Here is a 24118-nt window from a genome sequence, read left to right as displayed (position 1 = left end):
CGGACCGAATAGACCAAATCATAAATACTATAATTTTGTATTATATATATTTTACATATATCTTAAAAATTATAATCAAAATTTTTAATTTGTAATTATATTTATGGAGTATTAGAACTCTACATATCACATTACTTTAATTATATTTTAAAATTTATAATTTGTGATTTAATTTATAATGCAATTTTATTTTTGAAAAAAATTTCGGTCTATTCGGTCCAAAACCGGACCGAACCGAATTATTTCGGTTCGGTTCGGTCCGGTCCATAATATAACTTCGGTCCGGTTCGGTCCAAGAAAAAATGACTATTTGGTTTTTCGGTCTATTCGGTCCGGTTTTGGACCGAACCGACCGAATGCTCAGCCCTATGAGAGAGAACAGTTCCATACTGTAACAGAGTTTATTGTTTCAATAAAGTTTGTTTTTTGTTACTTGAGTTATTAAAGTTCGATTGATTGTACTATACACTGTATTCACCTCGTGTGTGACCTAATAGGGTTGTCAATTTGACTTAGTCTTGTTGAAGTACAAGCATGTCTTGCACAACAATACTATACTATTATATCAAAAAGAAAACATTGAAATTATAATTATATTTATCATAAAACACTATGATTAATAATTTAATATTCACAATATGTACAATGATATCGGATTAAAACAAAATAATATATATTATACACTTGGGAAAAATATTATATTATTGAAACGGTCTAAATTAAAATTAAAATATAATTCGTTGGAAGGTATAATGCCTCGTAATAAAATAAAATAATTTAAACTATTCATATGGTTTAAAAAAAATTATAATATTGTTACAGGCTAAAAAACTAAAAAATAATTAATTAGCTTTGCTGCATCAGGCTAAAATAAAATAATAAATACCACTGACGCGGTTAAAAAATGATAAAATGGTACTAGGCTAAAATAAAATTAAAATTAAAAGGTAATTCCCTCGTCGATATAATGGCATCGGGCAAAAACAAAATAATGTATATTATTCATTTCAAATACAACAAATTATATTTTAAACTGGAGTAAAATTATATTAAAACAAACTAAATATAATTACTTGAATTTGGATACTATAACGAGTTTATATAATTATGGTATTTCTTCTACATCTATAATATCAAAATAATTTAAAATAAAAATAATAAAATAACAATGACTTAAAACAACTGTGCATCACACGGGTTTTATGTTAGTACCATATATACTCTTTATTAATAATAAGTGAAATCATGTCTTATTTCAGCACAAAAGTACAAAAATATCAAATTTTGTACTCACTAGATAATTATATAACTATTTCTGAAATTTTATATAATTAAATCATAACCTACACGAACTAGACTTTATTCTCTATAAACATTGTTTTCTATTACACAGTATCTCTCCAAATGTTGATTTACTTTTAAATTGGAAAACATCGTTTATAGTAATTAAGCTACGACTTTATTGAAATATGTATTTAGTTTTAAACCAAAAATCATTGATTTAACGATTATGTTTGATAGTGTCCATCCTAGCGTCCATTTACTTTAAGTTAAAAATTAACTTTTAACACCAATGAATTAGAAAACACCTTTTAATAGTATTTAAATAATAGTAAATGACTTTATTAATATTTATTTACTTTTAAACTAAAAATTATTAGTTTAACAATTGTATTTGTTAGTGTCAATTCCAACCCCTATTTACTTTTAAGTTAAAAACCCTGTTTAACACCTACGAATTTATGAATTGTATATAAATTATATCAAGTAATGATAAATAAAGTAAAATAATATCTATTTATTTATTTTTAATATTAAAAACATTCTTATCAATAATTAAGTAATATAAATAAATTATATTGAAAAAGATAATTATCAAATAATATTAAGTAATATTAAATTATGTAAAATAACAAAAATGTTTGGTTAGGGGTAATTATACAGAATCCTATTAGTAATAGAGTTAACACGTTAGATTTTATATAACAAACTAAAACAACTACAGGTATATAACTAAACGTCTAAACCTACACATAAACCCATATAGTGGAATTTTTTATACAGTAAATTATGAACATGTGGGGTACGGCATGAAAGTTAAGAATAAATATAATTTAGTGAGAAAAAGTAAGAAAATAGGGTAAAATGATGAGATCGATTAATTTTTATTGTATATAAAATGATTATAGTGGAATAAGTAGTGGATGTGAGTGAATGTAGTTAATTTGTATATTATAAACTTTACAAAGTTTGGAATGTAAAAAATTGAGAAAAAATGCCCAAAATACACTACTTTTCAGCTTCGAGTGCCAAAAATACCCATCGACAGGAAAACTGTCCAAAATATCCACTGAATACGCATGTTACAGATGCGTATTCTATTTTTTTTTAAAAAAAATACAAAGAATATGCATGTGAGACATGCGTATTCTCTGAGTGAATTGCATGTCTCACATGCGTATTCTTTGTATTTTTTTAAAAAAATAGAATACACATATGTAATATGCGTATTCAGTGGGTATTTTCGGCGGTTTTCCCGCCGGTGGGTATTTTGAGCAAATCTCCCCAAATGGTGGGTATTTTGGTTTTTAAAAAGGGAAAGTGTAGATAAATGAATGGGACATTAAAATTTTGTAGTCGGTCAATACTTGCTAAAATTACTTAATTGACATCATTAAATTAATTTATTATTTTGACATTATTATCTTACATAATATTATCCTCACAAATTATGAAATCCCTGAAACAAAGTTATATATAACCGGATACAGTCAGCATAGGAGACGGTATTTGGATAGATATAGATGGTATTCGGGTTAAAATAAAATAATAAATACTACTGATGTTATCAAAACAATTATACAATTGAAATGGAAAAATAAAATAAAGTAAAAGATAATTCGTTGGTCAATATAATATAATGACATTAGGCTAAAATTGGGCTAAAATAATAATATATTACTTACTTTTTTAATAACTATAATTAATATAATATTAAAATAAAAATAATAAAATAATAATTATTTAAAACAACTGTGTATCGCACGAGTTTTAATTTTGACTATTACTTTTATTTGAAAGACAAAATATTAAAATTTTTATTATCATACGTATTTTTTGATATACTATGATATTACATAATTATCCTCTATTTAAGAATTTTAACATAATTACTACATGCATTAAAATTTTAGTTTATATAGTAAGCAGAAAGTGCTATAACCTTCCCCCATTCTCCCCCGAAACGTAGTGCATTCAATAAATTCATCCGTTGAAGAATGAGTTTGTTTGGGATTTATTTATAACTAGTTTAGTAGGTCGCCTCATACGGTGGTTGTCTATATATATTTTTATTTATTATTTGATATTAATCATTCTAAAATTATGAATAATTAATAAAAATAATAAATCAAAAAATTTAAAAAATTGTTCACTCGTTAAACATATTTATTCCAATGAGTTGCTCACTCATTATTCACAAATCTAATATCACAAAATTATATTATTTATTAGCCAATAATCAATATAATTTTTTTATTTGATCATATAAATAATTGAGAAACAAAATAGATTAAAACGTGAGGTAGGTCACCTCCCAACAATCGTCTTCTCGTATACTATAATGATGTAATGACTTTAAAAAATATTGTAAAAACATATTTATAAATACTTGTTTTTGTAATATTTCATTGCCTAATTAACAGAAATTTTTAGCAAAATATAATATAGTAAGTTGATTTTAATATAATAAGTTGATTTTAGTAGAAGGAGGAGAAATTATATTAAAAAAAGAAAAATAGAAGAATATCGAGGTTGGTAAGTTTGTTTAAAAAGAAAATAAACGTTATAGAAGAATATTATAATGGTGAGTTGATTCTAAATTTTTAATGTAAGATTTTGTAGAATTTTTAGGAGAACCGGATGATGAAAAATATTTTTAGGAGAATATAAGATAATTGTAATTTTTGATATTTATTAACTCAATAGTATGTTGATTTAAAAAGAAATGAAAAGTTTTAGGAGTATATTATGAAGGTAAATTGATTTAAAAATATTAATGCAATGTGTTGTTGAAAACTTAGATGATAATTTTTATAGATACTTGTTTTTATAATATTGTAGAGCATTAAAATGTTAGGAAAATATAATATATAACAAGGAGAAGAAATTGCAGTAAAAGAGAAATACATGAGAATATCAATATTGGTAAGTTTATTTAAAGAGAAAGTAAAATTTTTAGTGGAATATTATTATGCTAAGTTGATTTCAAAAATATTAATGGAATATATTGCAAAAAAATTAGGAGAAAAGTAGAAGTTTTAAGAGAATAATATCATGGTAGATAATCTCAAAATCTTTAATGAAAGATGTAGAAATTTAATGAAAATATTATGAATGACGATAATATATTTAATACAATATAAGATAATTATAATTTTTGATATTTATTACTTCATCCATTTCTATTTATTATATGTCTATTTTGACTTTTGACCGGTCAATTTGACAGAAATTTATACATATTAAATAGTTGATAAAAATAATAAAAATTATATTATTGAAAAAATGGAGAAAATTAAAAAAATATAATAAGACGATCTGCTAGCTGCACTGTGCACACTGAAAACGCTCACGTCACAATATTCAACATGTAGTCAAACGCACAAGTACAATATTCAACCGCTAGTCAAACGCCATTTAATGGGTCAACCTTACTTTCAATAACAAGGAGGATTTGGTGATAATTCCTCGGATAGAGTATCTAATCTACTGCATTTAATATCATCCAATCTGAAGTATGAAAATAGTAGTTTTAAACCTAAAATTACATTCATGCCCTTTTTCAATCAGAACCCCTGTGTAATAAACCTCCTTAGTCCTTACCCCTTGTTGTCTGTGTGAAGCAAAGAAACGATCGGTGCAACTTTGGCAAAAGCAGATATGTTTTCAAGATTTGAATCCGAGAAGATAGGTGCAAAAGCAGGATATAATAAAATAAACAATTCTGAAATTGAAGAACATCGAGAAAAATACATAATGGTATGTAACAAAAAACAACGTCAAGAAGACGAGGAACCACGCAAAAAAAATGAGGGACAGGTATAATAAGTTGTCAATTAAAATTAATCTATTGTAAATACTTGCCTGTTTTAAATAGCAACCTCTTGATGTTTTACAAAATTCTTTGAAGATCATTGTGGGAAAAAGTTTTTTGGTTATTGAAGCTGAGAAAGGCAGGATTATGCATGATGAAAAAAGGCGTGAAAAGTATCAGGAAAGAAAGCTACAGTCTGGTTCGTAATCCTAATTTATGAAATGTTTTATAAGTTTGGGATTAAAAAAATAAATGCTTTGTGCAGAAAATAAAAATACAAGAAAAGGTTTGGATCGAATCAAAGAAGCTATGGCGCGTAGCTGGTCCAGCTATCTTTAGCCGCGTAGCTAGCTTCTCCATGTTTGTCATCACCCAGGCCTTTGCAGGGCATCTTGGTGATCTTGAGCTTGCTGCTATCTCTATTGTAACACATGTTATCCTTGCTTTCGACTTTGGCCTCATGGTAACGTGAAATTTTACGCGTTATTAGTCCTGTCAATATAATAAATCATCGCCACAGTACTACAAATCATCATTGTAATTTACAGTTCTAAGTTTTAACTAGTTTTTTTTAATAGAGAGTGTTTTTATGTTGCAATAAGTTTGTGACCTTTTTTTGTGTTTGATCAGTTGGGCATGGCAAGTGCTTTAGAGACTCTATGCGGGCAAGCATACGGAGCTAAAGAGTACCGAATGCTGGGAATATATTTGCAACGTTCTTTTATAGTTCTGTTTGTTGTTTCTCTACTACTACTGCCTGTGTTCTTCTTAGCGGCTCCACTTCTGAAACTACTAGGGCAACCTGATGATGTCGCAGAGCTATGTGGAGTTGTGTCTCTGTATTTAATTCCTCTACACTTCAGCTTTGTTTTCCAGTTTCCATTGCAAAGATTTTTGCAGAGCCAGCTGAAGAACATGGTCATAGCTTGGGTGTCTCTTGGAGCTCTAATATTGCACGTACTTTTGACATGGTTGATTGTTTATAAATTTCAACTTGGATTAGTGGGAACTGCTCTTAGTATGAATATATCTTGGGGTATTATTCCTATCGTTCTCTATATATATACTAGCTGTGGTGGCTGCCCTCTTTCCTGGAATGGATTCTCTGTAGAAGCATTTGCTGGTCTCTGGGAATTTCTTAAACTCTCTGCTTCTTCCGGCGTCATGCTTTGGTACCTAAAACTCTTTACATGTTTGTTAAACCTAAAAAACAACTTCTTCTACGTACATGTTAGTTTTTCTTGTAAACAAAACGCTGGATCGGTGCCTGTTTCTGCATTGATCGTCTGTGTAGACATTTTAAGTAGGATGGCATCGTAAACTTACTATTTATATTTGATCCGCGTGTTGTTTAATTTAATCTGACAAAATTTTGTTTTCTTATCTTATGACACAGCTTGGAAAATTGGTACTACAGAATACTGATAGTGATGACAGGAAACCTAAAGAATGCAAAGATTGCAGTTGATGCTTTGTCAATTTGGTCAGTACTTGTTATCTCATTCATAGTTGAAATTATTTTTTGTTCCTAATCTGCGTTGTATCTAAATATAAAATACTTCACGTTTCTTTCTTTCTTTTTATTTAATTATTCCAGTGGTCGTTTTGTTATAAATTTAAGTTCACCTGCTTCTTTAGACAATCGAAAAAGTACAAATTTCATTTGCATTTTTTAGTCAATTACTACCAGAAGATGTGTCTGCACTAATTATGCTTAAAACATGAAACTAAGATATCAACCAAACGCACTGTAGCTAAACAGACATAAGGTTGGTTAATATTCTGTTAACTAACAAACAAGGCTTCGGTAACCATGAAAAACTACGATTCTGCATAACAAAATTTGCATTCTGCACAAAAGAAGAATACAGAATTAGTTGGTACTTACGTTCTGTGGTTCTCCCGCTCTCCCCTAATTCTACCTTAACATGACAATACTAGTATGTGTTAGTTTTGTATACGTAGGAAAACTAAAACTGCATCGTTTTTTAATGATTAGTGTGTGTTTTATGTAACACAGTATGTCAATCAGTGGATGGGAGTTGATGATACCTCTCGCTTTCTTTGCAGCAACAGGGTAAGAAATCAAATTTCATTTCACTACTACAAAATAGGTGTTGTATACAGTTTACGAGCTCTCTTATATTGACCAAGTAATTACATAAAAATTGAGAATTGGCAATCAACCTAAATTACCATCTTTGTCACAAACCAAATACAACTTTTCCTAGCACAGTTATGAAAGCCACAGATCATTGCAGGCGAGTTGGTGAGCAATAATTACATACAAGTATTTATTTTTCTTATCAGCTCCTGTTTAAATCTTCTTCATTCTTTTTAAAGATGAAGCTACTTATGGACCAAATAATAGGATATGGACCTGCACTTTTATTATGTTATTAATGTATCAATATGCGCGAGGGTGAACATTTATCATGGTTGTTATGATTGACAGAGTACGAGTTTCTAATGAGTTGGGAGCAGGCAATGGAAAAGGAGCCAAATTTGCTACCATTGTCGCAGTTTCAACATCAACACTAATCGGTCTCATGTTCTGGTTACTTATTATGATCTTCCATAATGAACTAGCCTTAATTTTCTCATCTAGCCAAGAAGTACTTGAAGCTGTTAACAAACTCTCCATTCTCTTAGCATTTACCATCCTCCTCAACAGTGTTCAGCCAATTCTTTCCGGTATATATATACACCTAAATTTTCCGAATATTTGTTACAAAAGAGAGCAGTTTGTACTCTGGCCAGGTGATGACATCCAAATGTTCTAATAATTAGTATGATTATGTTGTAGGGGTTGCTCTTGGATCTGGATGGCAATCTTATGTAGCATATATAAATTTAGGTTGCTATTATCTCATCGGCCTTCCTCTTGGAATCGCGATGATGTGGGTTTTTGACCAAGGAGTTATGGTATGTTCTATGAACTATTATACGTAGAGTCCCTCTCCAATGCGAACCAACTTAAAATTATATACGTATCTTAGTACGTCCGTGCACTTGCGAGTACATAAGAACATGTGGTCTTTACAGGGTATCTGGGCAGGAATGATGTTCGGCGGTACTTTCATTCAGACTTTGATTTTAGCTCTCATTACCATTCGATGCGACTGGGAAAAAGAGGTGAGACATATATAAATACAAGCCATGTGACTGTTAGTCAAGATTAATAATCACCCTGGCATGAGAAGATATAGTTGCGCTCTCATTATACCTTAGCACCTTTCAATTTGTCACACTCTGTGTTAGAATATTAATTTAAGATTCTGAAAAGAGCATTTCTCTAGCAGCTTCCTTTTGATTTTTACAAATTTATTAGAAAAACTGTAAAATTTTAACTGAAAGGTCTATGTTAACCTGCAGGCGGAGAAAGCTGTGGTACATGTTAAAAAATGGTCAGGCAGATGATAACAGCTACTGACAATTCTACAACCACCATACCAAGGTGCCTTTGATGATAACTACCTAGCCATTAAATCACCTCCTCGTCCACACCTTGAATTTTATTGTACATGTTGATAAAGTTGCTGCTAAACCTGGAGTCTGGGGAAACCCTATTTCGAGTCGGTTTATCAGCATGTATGCTTATTTATGTTATAGGCACCTCAAAATCTGGTTGAAGAACATCATTCTTGCCCACTCTTGAAGTTCATTATTCTTGCCAATGAACTTAAACGGTGTGCAAGAATAATAAATGGATTTTTTTATCATGTAATCATGGCACACAATAAAATATTAAGTGATAATCTTTTATTGGTCTTTGCACTATTAATAACCATGAATTCCCTTACACAGAAATATTCATCAATAAAAAAAGTTAACTCATAAAAAAGTGTCTAAATGTTACTGCTCAGCCTATTTATGATAGCATCTCCTATAGTGTGCTAAGAAGAGGGCCCAAACCCATATATTATGACACTTTTGTTTGCTATTTATAAAAGATTTAGGGGTCATTTGCTAAATTTTAATGAGTATTTTTTTGAATGATTAAAATTATAAATTAAATATTGTCTGATTCAATTATTTTATTGTTTGGTAAATTACTATATGACTTCTATGAACAGTAATATGTAATTATTTTTTAATAATAATTATTATTTATTACTTTTTTGATAAACATAATATAAAATAATTTTTGTGACTTAAATACAAAATGAGTATAATGAATTAAAAAAAAATTCAATGATAATATTATATATAATTTCTTGTATACTCAATTATTTTATTTTTAAAATTTTGTAATAAATTATATCACACCTATCTTTTAGACCCTTTTCAATTAATTTTGATAAATGATAAAACTATTTAATAAAATTAGCATCTCACAAAGTTACTAATTATTATTTATATAATTTCAATATATAGTTTTAAATGAGGTTTGTACATGCAAAAATGAAAATAATGTATAGATATATTCAAAGAAATAATTAATAAATTACAATATTAATAAGCTCATTGTATTTTTATTTGAGCCTTGCCAAATAAATGGAAAAATATGGGCCACACCAGACCATAGAGGTGACTCTTTAGTGAAGTTTTTTAATTACTTAGTCCAGAATAATTTTGGTCTCGTCCAGTAAAAAATAAACTCTAACAAACAATCTTAACGAGCCTATTTATAGCTCATCCAGTTCATTTAATACCGTTCATGAGTTAACAAATGAGTCTTTAGTGATGTCAATTATAATAGCCCAGCACCTTTTAGCACTCCCAAAATAAAAACAATGTTACGTGTCATAATAAAGACATTTTCATTCATATCTATTTTAAATTTTACTTGTATAAGAATAATTTGGCAAATTTGAGTGCTAACAATTGAAGTAAATTTTGGCTAAAAGTACAATTGAAAAAAGAGATAATAGTATATTAATATTATTGACGAGTTCACAATCTTGACAACTTTAATTTAGCACTCAATTGAAAATGGTCTAAGAGATAGCCAGATGTTAGTATTTAGTAGACCCGACAATTTTGAACACGACAAACGACTTACACCACACGAAACGACACGAAAACTAGTGTTTGCGTTCACCTTTTTAGTACACAACATGAAAATACACAAACACGAAAATACAGTGTCGATTTTATGTCTTCTCTTCAAGTACACGACATAACACTAAGTATATGACATAAATAAATATTATATTTAAATATAAATATTAATAATGAATATATGTATATTTATAATAAATATATGCATATTTATTTTTTAAAATAAATACTATAATACGTATATAAATATGATCTAAATATATATTTTTATTATATTTCATAAGAAATTACCCAAAAATCTTATATTATATTTTTTTTATTTATTTTAATTAATAATTATTTTTAATTTTACACGAAAAATACGACACAAAACGACACGAAACGAAAGTACACGAATCCTAAATAATGACGGATTTACATGCGACACGAACGAATATACAGGTACACGAAATACGAAAATACATGACAGAAAAGCAGACGACACGAACGAATATGAATTTACATATCTAGTATTTAGAATTTACATGTCTAGTATTTAGAGTGTGGGTATGGGTACACACCATAAAGGCAGATAACGACGGATTGTCACATCTTGATCTTGATCTTGTATTACCCTCTCTTTCTTTTTCAAGGCTCCGATTCTAGATGACTGTGATAATTAATATTTTATATTTTCATACATTTTTATTAGATTTCAAGAATATTAAAATTCAACTTAGGTTCTAATTCAACAACTTTTAATATTTTAAAGTTCAAAAATCGCCATTTGGGTTCTAAAAACATTTAAAATAATAAATAACATAACATAATGATTAAAGACTTATAATTTAGAATAGTCTAAACCCTAATTGATTTACGGGGTTTAGGGCAACCAAAATCCAACTATGAACCATTGTAGGGCAACCACTTGTAAGTAATTTCACATACATAAATATTGAACTTCGCTACATATTCGGTACATAAATATTTTGACATTTACTGTGATATGTGAAATAGGTAATAGATACATCATAAATTTCCATTAAAACTATTATCCCACTTATCAACAACGAGCACAATCATATAGTGGGGTACAAGAAAGCGTGGAGAGGCAACAAATAGTCGTTGAGGAAGTCTATAGTAGTTGGGCTACAACATATCAAGCTCTGCCCATGTTTTTGGCAGCCATTATCAAGATAAATCCTGGAACCATTTATGAGATTGATTTTGTGCCTCTTACTGAGGAACGAGGCACGTCCGTATGCAAGCGATTTTTTAGGTATTTGAAGGCAATGATGGACGGGTGGCAACATTCATGTCCTGTGATTTCAATAGACGGAACTTTCTTGAAGGGATATATAGGGGCAAGCTGCTTCTTGCTATGGGTGTAGATTCAAACAACCACCCTTTCCTCTTTGTTATGGCTTGGTTGATGTTGAGACGTACGAGAACTGGTCTTGGTTTTTGCAGCGTCTTCGGAGACATGTTTGTCGGTCAAAGGCCGGCGTGTGCATCATTTCTGACCGTGCAGCCAGTATTATCTTTGCACTACGAGACCCTCAAAACGGATCTGCTGAGCCATTAGGAATCCATATGTTATGTCTACTCCATGTCAGAAGCAACTTTTCCCATCATCACCCTGGTGGTGAACTAAAAAAATTAATGTGGAAAGCTGGAACCACCATGCAAGTCTCGAAGCATGACGCATATATGGCAAGGATTGGTGACTATCTTCCCAGAATACCCGTGGAGATGTGGACACTTTCCCACGATACTGGTGTGAAGGGTTTCGAGCACATAAATACAACGGAAACAATAATTAAAACATGAAAAACAAGAATTTTCAAAATCCACCGCAGGATCCATACGAAAAACAAATATTTAATTCATAGATCAGTTTGTTTACCTTAAGAAGCTTTACAAATTGGTTGAATAATGGAGATCCAAAGATTGTTCAATCACCATGCATCCCGCTCTCGCGATCTGCGCTCTATCGGTATCCACACGAATGCTTGAACTCAATGATTGGATGTTGTTAGGTCACACAATACTGTAGAAGGGGGTTGAATACAGTGTTTATACAATCAAATCGATTTAACACAAGTATGTAACAAAGATCAAGTATATTGAATAAACTCTATTACAATAAGAACTGTTGTTCTCTCTCAGTGATGAACAAATATCATTAAGAGATGCTAGGTTACAATGTATAATCTTCTCGATAATGATAACACATCTAGTGTAAACCCTAAGTCTGTGTTTATATAGTACACAGTTATAAGATAACTTCTAGTTGATATGGAATACAATTCTGTCTCCTAAAATATATCAATCAGATATCTTCTACAAGTCTTCCATTCTTCTAACTCTTTCCATGCATATCTTCTTTTATTTTAGTCTCGATCTTCTACTGTAAATCAGCTTCCTTCCTTATCTGTAAGTCTTCCCGCACTTAAGTTCTGATATGATCTTAAAATCTGATATTAAGTTCTGACTTCCAGTAAGTTCTGATTTTAGTAAGTTCTGATATGTCCTGTTTGTTAAGATCTGAAAACTAAACATGAATCATATTAGACATGACATCTCAAATATATCTAACAATCTCCCCCAACTTGTAAATTATACAAAATATACAGGTTAATAGATTTGATGATGTCAAAAACATTTAAGTACAAATGCAATAAGAGTTTTACTAGATAACTAACTACAACTTTACAGTTCTTGAAGCTTTTACCAATCTCACTGAGTCAATCTGAATCCATAATGATTTTTGACAAAGCTTGATATCAGCTTTTCTTCTTTAATCCTCAGGACTTAAGAGAGTGTAGTCTTGACTTGCTTCATCTCTTCATTCTGACTTCCAATCTAGTAGATTGCAGTCCTTAAAGCAGAGATATGGTTTCTTTCTAAATCATCATTCAGTCTTATTACCCAAGGATGAGAAGAATCTTCATTGTAGCATAGACATTTCCCTTTCAGAATCACTTCAAGCTTAGCAGAATTCTTCTTCATTGGAATCTCACTTCCATCATCTTCAACAATACTAGGAATGAATTATGTAACTCTTGAACCAGAAATTCTTACTTTATCTCTGATGGTCTTCAATATGAAATTTGACCATCTCCTCGTAATATCAGACTTTACCTCTAAAAGGTAATGAAAGAATTGAAGTTCTTTCAGTGATTGTTTTAGCATATCTGATTCTGACATCTGATACGTCCTTCCATCTTCAAGAAATTCATATTTTCCTTGACATTGTGCTTGTCATGAGCATCCAGTACCACTTGAACAGAGATAACCTTATCAAGGTGATTCTGTGTAACATCTTCAAGAGGTTGGTCAGTTAAAAGAAATGGATCTCTAGTCAGCACTTCAACTCCTGTTTTAATCTTAGCTTCATCAGAACCTAGTCCAGCTCTGTCTCTTGCTTCTATGGCTTTCAATCCAACAGTCATGAAATCAGATAACAATTGGCTTTTCTTTGGATCTGATAACTTGACATTTTTCCATAGGAGTTTCTTCTTGTCAGCTACTTTCATCTTGTCCAAATCAACTTGAGCTATGTCAGAGGTTGATGTCTTGATGACTTTATCAGAACTTGTTGTTTCTGTTGTAGCTTGAAATTCTTTACTCTGAACAACTTGAGCCTTGTCAGAGGTTGTCTTTGATTCTTCAGAAATCTTGCTTCTTTTCAGAGTTTAAACATCTTCATCTTCAGCAAGAGTGTTATCAGTAACTTGAACCATTTTGCACACTGGTTTATCAGAATTTGAGGAATTTTCATCTCCAGTGGCTTAGTTGGTTCATCAACTTTTCTCTTTCCTTTGTCTTTGGGATCAATCTCAATCTGTGATCTAGTCTTGGGCTTTGATGCCTCAGTATTTGACTTCTCCTTGATCACAATACCTTTTTCCTTAGGCCTTGGAGGTTTCTTTGCAACAGAAACTTTTGGCTTTAGATTTGTCTTTTCAGCTTTAAACCTAGCTTCTTCCTCCTTGAGATTTTCTAAATCCATTCGTGGATTATGCTTCAAAAATATTCTTCTAGCAATTTCCTCATCAAGTGTCTGAATCTTGGGATCCTTGTAGTAGACTATAGTTTGCTTTCCTTTGAGCTTTAGAGTTTGCATGAACTTTTGAGAATCTTGACTTCCACCTTGTATCAGAACATCAGGCTTTGTCATCAGACTTTGCTCATCAGAACTTGATAACATATTTTGAGTTTCAGTACTTGTTATCAGATTTTGAGTTTGAACAGCTTCAGAACTTGTCTTCTTTTGAATAGAAGATTTGCTTGCATCAGTAATTAGTTTTCTTGAAGAAACCTTGCTGTTGTGCTCTTTACTTTGAACTTGACCTCTACCCTTGCTAGGGTTTCCCTGGTCATCATCTTCATCATCTTTCTTCTTCAGTATTTGATCATTAGAGCATTTGGACTTAACTATCTTCTCCCCCTTTTTGGCATCATCTGATAGTAGGAGTGAGAGAAGAAGTTCAACTGAAGATTGGATCTCATCCAATTGAGCCAATTGAGAAGCTTGATTAGCCAGGACCTCAGAGATTTGGGCATGTTGCTTCTCTTGAGCTTTCTCAATTGCTTCTACTTTCTCAAGTGTAGGTCTGATAATCCTTGTCTTGTCAAGCTTGATCTGCATATCTAGCTTATTAGCTGATTCTTGTAGTTTATCAACCTTTGCTTGAGTTTAAAATTATAGACCTTGAAGGCTTTTGGTAGTTAGATCTGTGATTTTAAGTTGAGTCTTGAAATCAGTACTAGTCATCAGCTCATCAGCCTTAGCAATGTGCTCTGTCAGAACTTTAGAGCTTGGAATGAAATCAGAATCATTCCACTTCTTGGTCCACTCTACTCCTCTATGAGTTTCATCCCAAGGTACAGGAGCATCCTGTTCAACAAATTTCTTGACCAATGCTTACTTTCCAAGTACAGGAGTTGGAGTATGTATAGAAACACTGTCTCCAGAGCTTGAAGAAGACTCATTATCCTCTGATAACGCAACAGTGTGTGAGGCTATAGGAGTTTCTGATTCAACTTCATCTAAATTTTGATCTTCAGGTTCTTGATCCAGAATTGGTGTATATGGTATCTCAGCATCATCATTTGAGATTGGAGAATGAGTTGGAGATGTCTTAGCTGTTGTAGGTGGAGCTTCCAGATAAAGAACATTTGGTATATTCAGATTGTGAATATCTATTTCAGAATTTGCAGCTTCTTCATCAGCATCATCCGTAGCTTTAATTGGAGAGACAGGAGGTGTTAGCACAATATCTTGAGCTTGAGTAGGGGATGGCAGAGCTTCAATTACCACAGGTTCTGATGAGATCAGAGATTCCTGATCCCCTTCCTCAACTTCAGTAGTATCCTCAGATGGAGGCTTAGCTATGTGCCTTTTGGCCCTCATTTTCTTCAATCTCCTTGATAGAGAAGGTGTTGTTTTATCATCAGTACTTACTGTTCTTTTCCTATTAAAAGTATCAGAACTTTGAGCTTCAGCATTTACCTGATGGGTTGACCCTTCAGCTTCTATATATTTCTGAAAACCACAGTTTCAGCTTCAATTGTCACAGGTTCTGATGCATGAACCTGTGCTTCCTCCTCACTATCAGTTTCATCCCTGAGAATCATCTTCCTTCTCTTTTGTGGAGGTTGAGGAACAGACTTTGCCCTTTTTGGCCTAGAGGATGAAGGTCTGGAGGTATGTGCTGATGGTTGTTGTTATTGTTGTTGGGATTGAGCTGATGGTTGGAACTAAGTTCTGATGGTAGGTTGAGGTTGAGAGGTGGTTGGTTGTGTAGTTGTTGTAGGTGCTGATGGAGGTTGAGTTGGTTGGACATCAGGAAATTTAGTAGTGTATGTGGCTGGGTCAGAGTTTACCAGAAACTGTTTGACAGATGTAGGAATTTGGAGGGGTCTCAAAAAAGTTTTCTTATTATCAGCAGATAATAATTCAGTAAATGCTCTCTTAAGAAGTTTAAATGGTGAAATCAGCTCACTTGCTAATTGGGGTGTATCAGGGTTACAAAAGCTGTAAATAAGTTGACAGAATCTAGTAAAATATACAGTATTTCTATCTTTTGTCATCCTATCCCCTATGGATCCTAGTACAGCAGTAGCAAAATCAAAATGAGATTGAGTAATCAGAGCATACCCAATTTGCTGACTTAGGATAGGAATCGCATCAAAGTTTGAACACTTGTTTGCAAAGGTTCTTGTGATGCAATCAAAGAAGAAACTCCACTCCCTCCTGATGTGGGGTCTCTTTAGTTGTCCAAGCTTTGCCAAAGTTTGCTCATATCCCAGATTGGCCATTAGTTGTTGAAGAGCTGGCTCCTCAACTGTGCAAAAAATGCAGTTGTCTGGCAGATGAAGTGCTTGTCGAACTGTGGCCAAAGTCACCACATGCTCATCATCCCCTGTAGTAAAAATAATACTTGGGGACCCATTGGAACCACCATCATCATACACTCCTGACCTCCAGAACTCCAGCACTTGAGTTCCTGAGAATGTGTCTGGTTGGGTCAGTGCATAGCCTATTTCACTTCGAGATAAAAAGTCTTGGATGAAGTGAAGTTCTGATGGAGCTTCATCCTTAGAGAGAATATCTGAGTAGTCGTTAGGAACAAACTTAGCTCCATTGAAAACTATGTCTTTTGGTGACATTTCTGTTAAAAATCAAGTGAGAAAAACAGTGTTTGCAAGGTGTTTGATAAAATGCCTGTATGAAAAAGATCTTTAGAGAATATTAGTGGGTGAGAGGAAATAAGAGAATGAGAGAAGTAGGTAAAAGATTATAAAATCTTTTAACTTTCTTATTTATACAACCCACGTGAAGTATGGCAGACAGTTTACACCTGGCAATATGTGAACAGTCAATAGTTAAAGCAGGAGTTAGTGGGCACGGGAAGTAAGTAATAATTACTGTGCACATGCAGTTTTTCAAGACAAACACGTTTACCACTAACCCAAATGATTATGACTGTTTTTATCTCACCTAATTATTTTCTGATTAAATATGATCGTTTCAGTATTTACCACAAATAAGTCAAGTAAATAAATAATGCCACATAAGCATCAGAGTTTCCATCAGAATTTAATATCAGAACTTGACTATTATCAGATTTTTACAGTCATCAGAACATGGCTTTTGTACTCAAAAAGTGAATGTTTGTATCTGTGATTCTTCATACAAATACTGACTTGTTTCTTCAGAGTTTAATCATCAGAACTTCCATCAGAACTTGTCCTCAGAATTTATGCATATGACACTTAACTGTTTATCTGAAACAACTTGATCACCACAGTAATTTTCATCATTCATATAGAGTGAGAGTGTGTGCTTTTGCAAAATATCAGATAAAGATTAAAGTCTGATATACTTCAGTACATCTTAGAAATAAGGCATAACTAAGAAAAATGCTTAAAATCTGTCATTAATTTTGAAGTCTACTATAGGATAAATTTGTGCATGAGTCCACCTCAACTATTTGTGCTCATTTTATGCATCTTTTAAAATTCTTTTTCACAATGGCTCCTCAGTGTAAATGAGTCACAACTGCTTATCAGAATTTATGCTATTCTCTGTGTATTTCTCCAGTAATCAGAGAATGTGAAAAGTCACCAAGAAAAATTTATTTGCTTTTCTAATGCATATAACTTAATACCAGCAATGCACTTGGGTCTTCCCTTCCACATATTTACTCTAGATCTCAAAGGAGTACCTGACTTTAATTTCCTTTTCTTTTCTTTTCTTCAGATAAGTGAGGCTTATCAGCATTTAGTTCATCCTTAAGATTTACTAACATCAGAATTTGACATATAAGAAGCAAGAATCTAGTTTGTGACTTAGTAATAAGATACAAAAAGTAAATTTGACTAAGCTCAATATCAGAATTTGCTTTTGTTAATAAATTTCCACATAAACAACTAATTCAAACATGGGATTTCTAGTATGTTAAAGACTACTAGGTCAACATCTAGCACAGTAATCCTCATTGGATTGAATAGTCACAGAACATTCAAAACACTATCAGAGTTTATGGAATCACAACAGATAATAATCAGTATTTAATATATTAACAGTTTAAGCACAAATTACATGAAGATAAGACAATATGTAAACACTGATCATAAAGTCTGATGCATGAGAACAAAAACTAAGCAGATTTAGAGAAAGAACCTGAAACCATTCCAAGTTCATTTACCATTCTTGTACAAGTAGCTTCACATAGTGGTTTTGTGAAGATATCTGCTAGTTGTTGATCTGTTGGAACAAAATGCAATTCCACTGTACCTTCCATCACATGTTCCCCTATGAAATGGTACCTAATGCTGTGTGCTTTGTCATTGAGTGTTGAACTGGATTACCCTTCATAGCAATAGCACTTTGATTATCATAGTAAATAGGTATATTAGAAAATTCTAACCCATAATCCAGTAACTGATTCTTCACCCAAAGAATCTGTGCACAACAGCTTCCTGCTGCAATATACTCTGCTTCTGCAGTTGATGTCGAAATTGATTTCTGTTTTTTGCTAAACCAAGAAACTAATATGCCTCCAAGAAATTGGCAGCTTCCACTAGTGCTTTTCGTGTCTATTTTGCATCCTGCAAAATCTGCATCTGAGTAACCTATTAGCTTAAAGTCTGATTCTCTAGGATACCACAATCCTAGATCAGTTGTACGCTTGAGGTACTTGAAAATTCTTTTCACAGCTATTAAATGAGGTTCTCTTGGATCAACCTGAAATCTTGCACAAAGACAAGTTGTATACATGATATCAGGTATACTAGAAGTTAAATAGAGTAAAGAGCCAATCATACCTCTGTAGTTAGTAATATCTACTGATGAACCAGTATCTTTATCTAACTTGGTTGCAGTGGTCATGGGAGTGGATGCAGTTGAACAAGCTTGCATTCCAAATTTTTTCAGTAAATTTATGGTGTACTTGGATTGATTGATAAAAGTACCTTCTTCATTTTGCTTGACTTGAATTCCCATAAAATAGCCGAGTTCTCCCATCATACTCATTTGATATCTTGACTGCATTAGCTTTGCAAACCTTTCACATAGTTTGGCATTTATAGAACCAAATATGATATCATCAACATATATATGTACCAAAAGTAAGTCCTTTCCATGGTTGAGGTAGAACAATGTTTTGTCAATTGTACCTCTGTGAAATCCACTTTCCAGAAGGAATTGAGCTAAAGTCTCATACCATGCCCTTGGAGCTTGCTTAAGGCCATAAAGTGCTTTGTCTAATCTGTAGACATGATTTGGAAATTTTAAATCTTCAAATCCTAGAGGTTGTTCAACATATACCTCTTCTTCCAATTCACCATTGAGAAAAGCATTTTTCACATCCATTTGAAAGACTTTAAACTTTTTGTGAGCAGCATAAGCCAAAAAATTCTTATGGCTTCCAATCTAGCAACTGGTGCAAATGTTTCATCATAATCAATACCCTCCTGTTGAGAGTAACCCTTAGCAACCAGCCTTGCTTTGTTCCTTGTAATTATGCCATCACTGTCAGTTTTATTTCTGGACACCCATTTTGTGCCAACTATAGATCTGTTCTTTGGTCTTGGCACTAGGGTCTAGACTTTATTTCTTTCAAATTCATTTAACTCATCATTCATTGCTTGCACCCAATCAGCATCTTAAAGAGCTTCTTCCACTTTCTTTGGTTCAGTCTGAGATAGAAAAGAGTGATAGAGACATTCATTTGATGTTACAGTTCTAGTTCTGACACATGCTTCAGGATCTCCAATTATTAAGTCAGGTGTATATGATTTGGTCCACTTCCTTGCAGATGGAAGTTGATTTCTAGAACCGGATCCTCCCCCATGATCCATGTTGTCTCCATCAGCATTTTTTGATGCTCCCCATGTCGTTATGCTCTCTGAGGCTTCAGAATTTGAGTTAGATTCTTCAGGATTTGAAGAATCAGAGTTTCCAGAATTATTAGAACTTGGCTCATCAGAACTTGATGAATCAGAACTTGAAGAAAAAGTCGAATCATGAGCCTATTAGTGACAGGTTCTGATGCTTCTTGAGAGTCTTGAATTATGGTAGGATCTTCAGCTTGCTCCCCCTGGACATGTGCATTTTCCCTTGGAGTAGTTACCACAGTTTCAATGACATCAGAATTTAACCCGTCAGAACTTACAGGATCAGGATTTAAGCCATCAAAATTTGCAGAATTAGAACTTAAATCTTCATTTTCAAATCTCAACTGATCATGGTCATTGAAATCTTCAAGTCCAGTAATCTACTTGTCATCAAAAGATACATTGATAGATTCCATGATAACCCTTGTTATTAAATTGTAGACTCTGAAGGCTTTTGTGGAAAGTGGATATCCAACAAAAATTCCTTCATCAGCTTTTGGATCAAATTTTGACAGCTGTTCAGGATGAGTCTTAAGAACAAAACATTTACATCCAAATACATGAAATTATTTCAGATTTGGCTTCTTTTTCTTCACCGTCTCATATGGTGTTTTTCCATTCTTGTTTATGAGTGTAACATTCTGTGTAAAATAAGCAGTCTGCACAGCTTCAACCCAAAAATAAGTTGGTAGCTTTGCTTCATCAAGCATAGTTCATGCAGCTTCAATGAGAGTCCTGTTCTTTCTTTCTACAACTCCATTTTGCTGTGGAGTTCCAGGTACAGAAAATTCCTGTTTGATTCCATGCTCTTTGCAAAACTCTTCCATGATTGAATTTATGAACTCAGTGCCATTATCACTTCTTATAATTTTAACAAAATCTTTGACCAACTTATCCAACTCTCTGACATGATCAGTTAGAGTAGATGCAGTTTCATTCTTCTTGTGCAAGAAATACACCCAAGTGTACCTTGTGAACTCATCTACTATAACCATAGCATATTTCTTCTTTGCAATAGACATGACATTGACTGGACCAAATAGATCAACATGCAGTAGGTGATAAGGCTCAAGAATTGAGGATTAAGTTTTGCTCTTGAATGAAGATTTTCTTTGTTTTTCCTTTTGACATGAATCACAAAGGCCATCAGGAGCAAATACTGATTTTGGCAGTTCTCTCACAAGATCTTTCCTTACAAGCTCATTTATGTTGTTAAAATTTAAGTGAGAGAGTCTTTTGTGCCAATTCCAGCTTTCTTCAATTGATGCTCTACTCAACAAACAGATTGCAAAACCATCAGAACTTATTGAAAGTCTGGCGTCATAAATGTTACCATGCCTGTAACCTTTCATAACCACTTTGCCTGTAGAATTACTTACAACTTCACATTATTCTTCAAAGAAATCCACATGATAACCTCTGTCACAGATTTGACTCACACTTAGCAGATTGTGCTTATGTCCCGAGACAAGAGCTACTGTCTCAATGATGACATTTCCAAGATTGATATTGCCATATCCCAGAGTTTTTCCCATGTTTCCATCTCAATAAGAAACTCCTAGGCCAGCTTTCTCCACAAAGTATGATAGTAGGGCTTTATTTCCAGTCATATGTCCTGAACATCCATTATCCAAAACTAGGATGTTTTTCCTGTTGCCCTGCAATCACAAAGACCACTAATGGTTAGTTTTAAGGACCCAGACTTGCTTGGATCCTTTGGTCTTTTTAAGTTTGTTAGCATTTGTAGCGGATTTAATTTCAGAGTTTATGCTAACATTCTATTTATCAGAGTTTATATCAGACTTTGCATCAGACTTTACACTAGAAGGAATTAAAGTAACTTTCTTTAAAGAAGGTTTTATTTGATAATAATCATAGTACAGACTATAATATCCCTTAAAAGTATAAATGGAATGCCATAAACTGCCACAATGAAAACAAGGATTTTGTGGTTTAAACCTAATAGACTGACTCTTAACTCCTGATGTAGGAGGTAAAGAGTTTATATCTTTATTTTTCCTGCAAAAAGAAGCAAGATGGTCAGAGTTTCCACAGTTATAGCATTTTTTTTCTAGGAGCATTAGGAATAAGCATATAATTATTGCTTTTATTCACACCTTCCTTTCCATTCCTATTTTTCCTAGCTTCCTTTACCTTGTTGACATTCCTAATCTCTTTCGGCTTATACTTAAGCTGCTTCTTTGTCATTAAGCCTATGTTTACTTCAGTTGGTTTATCCTGTTCTAATTTGTCAAAAGTTGACTTTTCCTTAAAATCTGTCCAGACTCTTTCATCTTTTCAGAGTCAAACTTTACAGTTTTTGCTACAAACTTAACAGGATTTACCTTTGGCTTAGCAGTATGTTTAACAACAATTGAATCAATTTGTTCAGTTGTTTTTTCACTTTTATCATCTCCATAACCTAAGCCCTCTTTCCAGTTTCCACTACTTAATAAATTCTGAGTTGTTCTTCCAGAGTTAGTCCAAGTTATGATAATCTCTCTTTCCTTTTCTAAGTCAGCTTTTAGAGATTCATTCAATTTTAAAACTTCATCTCTAATATATAAAGCATCATCTTTTTCTTTCTTAGTTTGATGAAGAAAAACTAACTCCTTTTCTAAATAATCATTTCTCTTTTTATAAGCAAGATTTTCAGATGTTAATCTTTCACATGTTAAAGTCTGATCTCTATAACTAATGTACATGGTTTTAAGATATAATTTCAACTCAATAATATCATCAGTATGAAAGGCATAAGTTGTTTGAGGTACCTTCAATTCAGCAGTTTCAGGATTGCTGTCAGCATTTGCCATCAGGGCATAGTTCACCTCATATTCAGAATCTGAAGTGTCTGTCCAGCTTTTCTTCTTTGTGACAAGTGCCTTGCCTTTTTCACTTTTTCCTTTCTTGTAGTCAGGAGATATGTTGCATCTTTCACCACAGTTGTAGCATTTGACATTTGAGTTGTCTCCTCTGTCAGACTTTCCTCCTTTGCCTTCAGACTTTCTGAAACCTTTCTTATCAGAACTTCCACTTTTCCTGGAAATCTTCTTGCCTTTTCTGAATTTCCTGTAGGCTATCTTTGTGATACCCTTTATCATAAGGGCACACAATTTCATCATCTCTTCATCAGCATCTATTTCAGGTAAACTTTCATTTTCTGAATCATCATCATGAGAATATGATGACTCTGAATCAGACTTTATGATGAGAGCCTTTCCTTTTCCCCTCTTTGAGGCAACAACTTTAGGAGATTGCTCCTCAGCTTTAAGAGCAACTGTCCTTGACTTCCTTCCACGTGTCTTGCTCCTTTGATCCATCTCAAGTTCATAAATCTTGAGCATACCATAAATTTCATCAAGAATAGTTTCAGTAAGGTCATAGTTATCTCTTATGGTAGTACACTTCAAATCCCAATTTTCAGGAAGAGCTAAAAGGAATTTTAGATTTGAATCTTCAAGATCATATTCCTTGTCCACTAGTGACAGATCATTCAAGAGTTTGACAAAAGTCAGTTAATGACTCATCAGCTTTTGAGTCAAAGTGCTCATACTCTTGAGTGAGTATTGTCCTCCTATTCTTCTTGATTACATCAGTTCCCTGGCATCATGTCTCTAAAGCATCCCATATCTCCTTTATAGTTTTGCAATTAATTACCCTGTTTGACATGACATTATCAATGGCACTATGCAGCAAATACATTACCCTTGAATCCTTGGCAATAGATGAGATGTCTTCAGCTGTGTACTCACCTTTCTCCTTTGGTATGGTCTTTGCTGGTTGATCAGCAACTACAACAGAGAGCTTGGTAGGCTTATGTGGTCCTTCATTAATTCTGTCAAGGTATTCTGAATCTGTAGCTTCCAGAAACATAGCCATCTTCACTTTCCATATGGGATACTCAGAAGGTCTCAGTATGGGAACCCTAATAGTCTCATATCGACTGTGGGTTTGAGTCTTTTGAGTTTCTTCAGATTTGGTGGGCTTGGTTGGAGTTTGTGCTTCTTCAGACATGATTGTTTGGATCTTTACTGTATGTGTGTTAACTGATAAGCTCTGATACCACTTGTTAGGTCACACAACAATGTAGAAGGGTCTTGAATACAGTGTTTATACAATCAAATCGATTTA

The 24118-nt window shown here is 32.9% G+C and overlaps 1 pseudogene; it reads left to right on the top strand.

Annotated features, from left to right (window-relative positions):
* The first annotated feature begins 5037 nt into the window (after nt 1-5037).
* On the top strand, nt 5038-8821 carry LOC141714170 (protein DETOXIFICATION 27-like; annotated as a pseudogene).
* The last annotated feature ends 15297 nt before the right edge of the window (nt 8822-24118 follow it).

This window comes from Apium graveolens, chromosome 3 (genome assembly GCF_009905375.1).
Source record: "Apium graveolens cultivar Ventura chromosome 3, ASM990537v1, whole genome shotgun sequence".
NCBI lineage: Eukaryota > Viridiplantae > Streptophyta > Magnoliopsida > Apiales > Apiaceae > Apium > Apium graveolens.
This window is presented reverse-complemented; position numbering and strand designations above follow the sequence as displayed.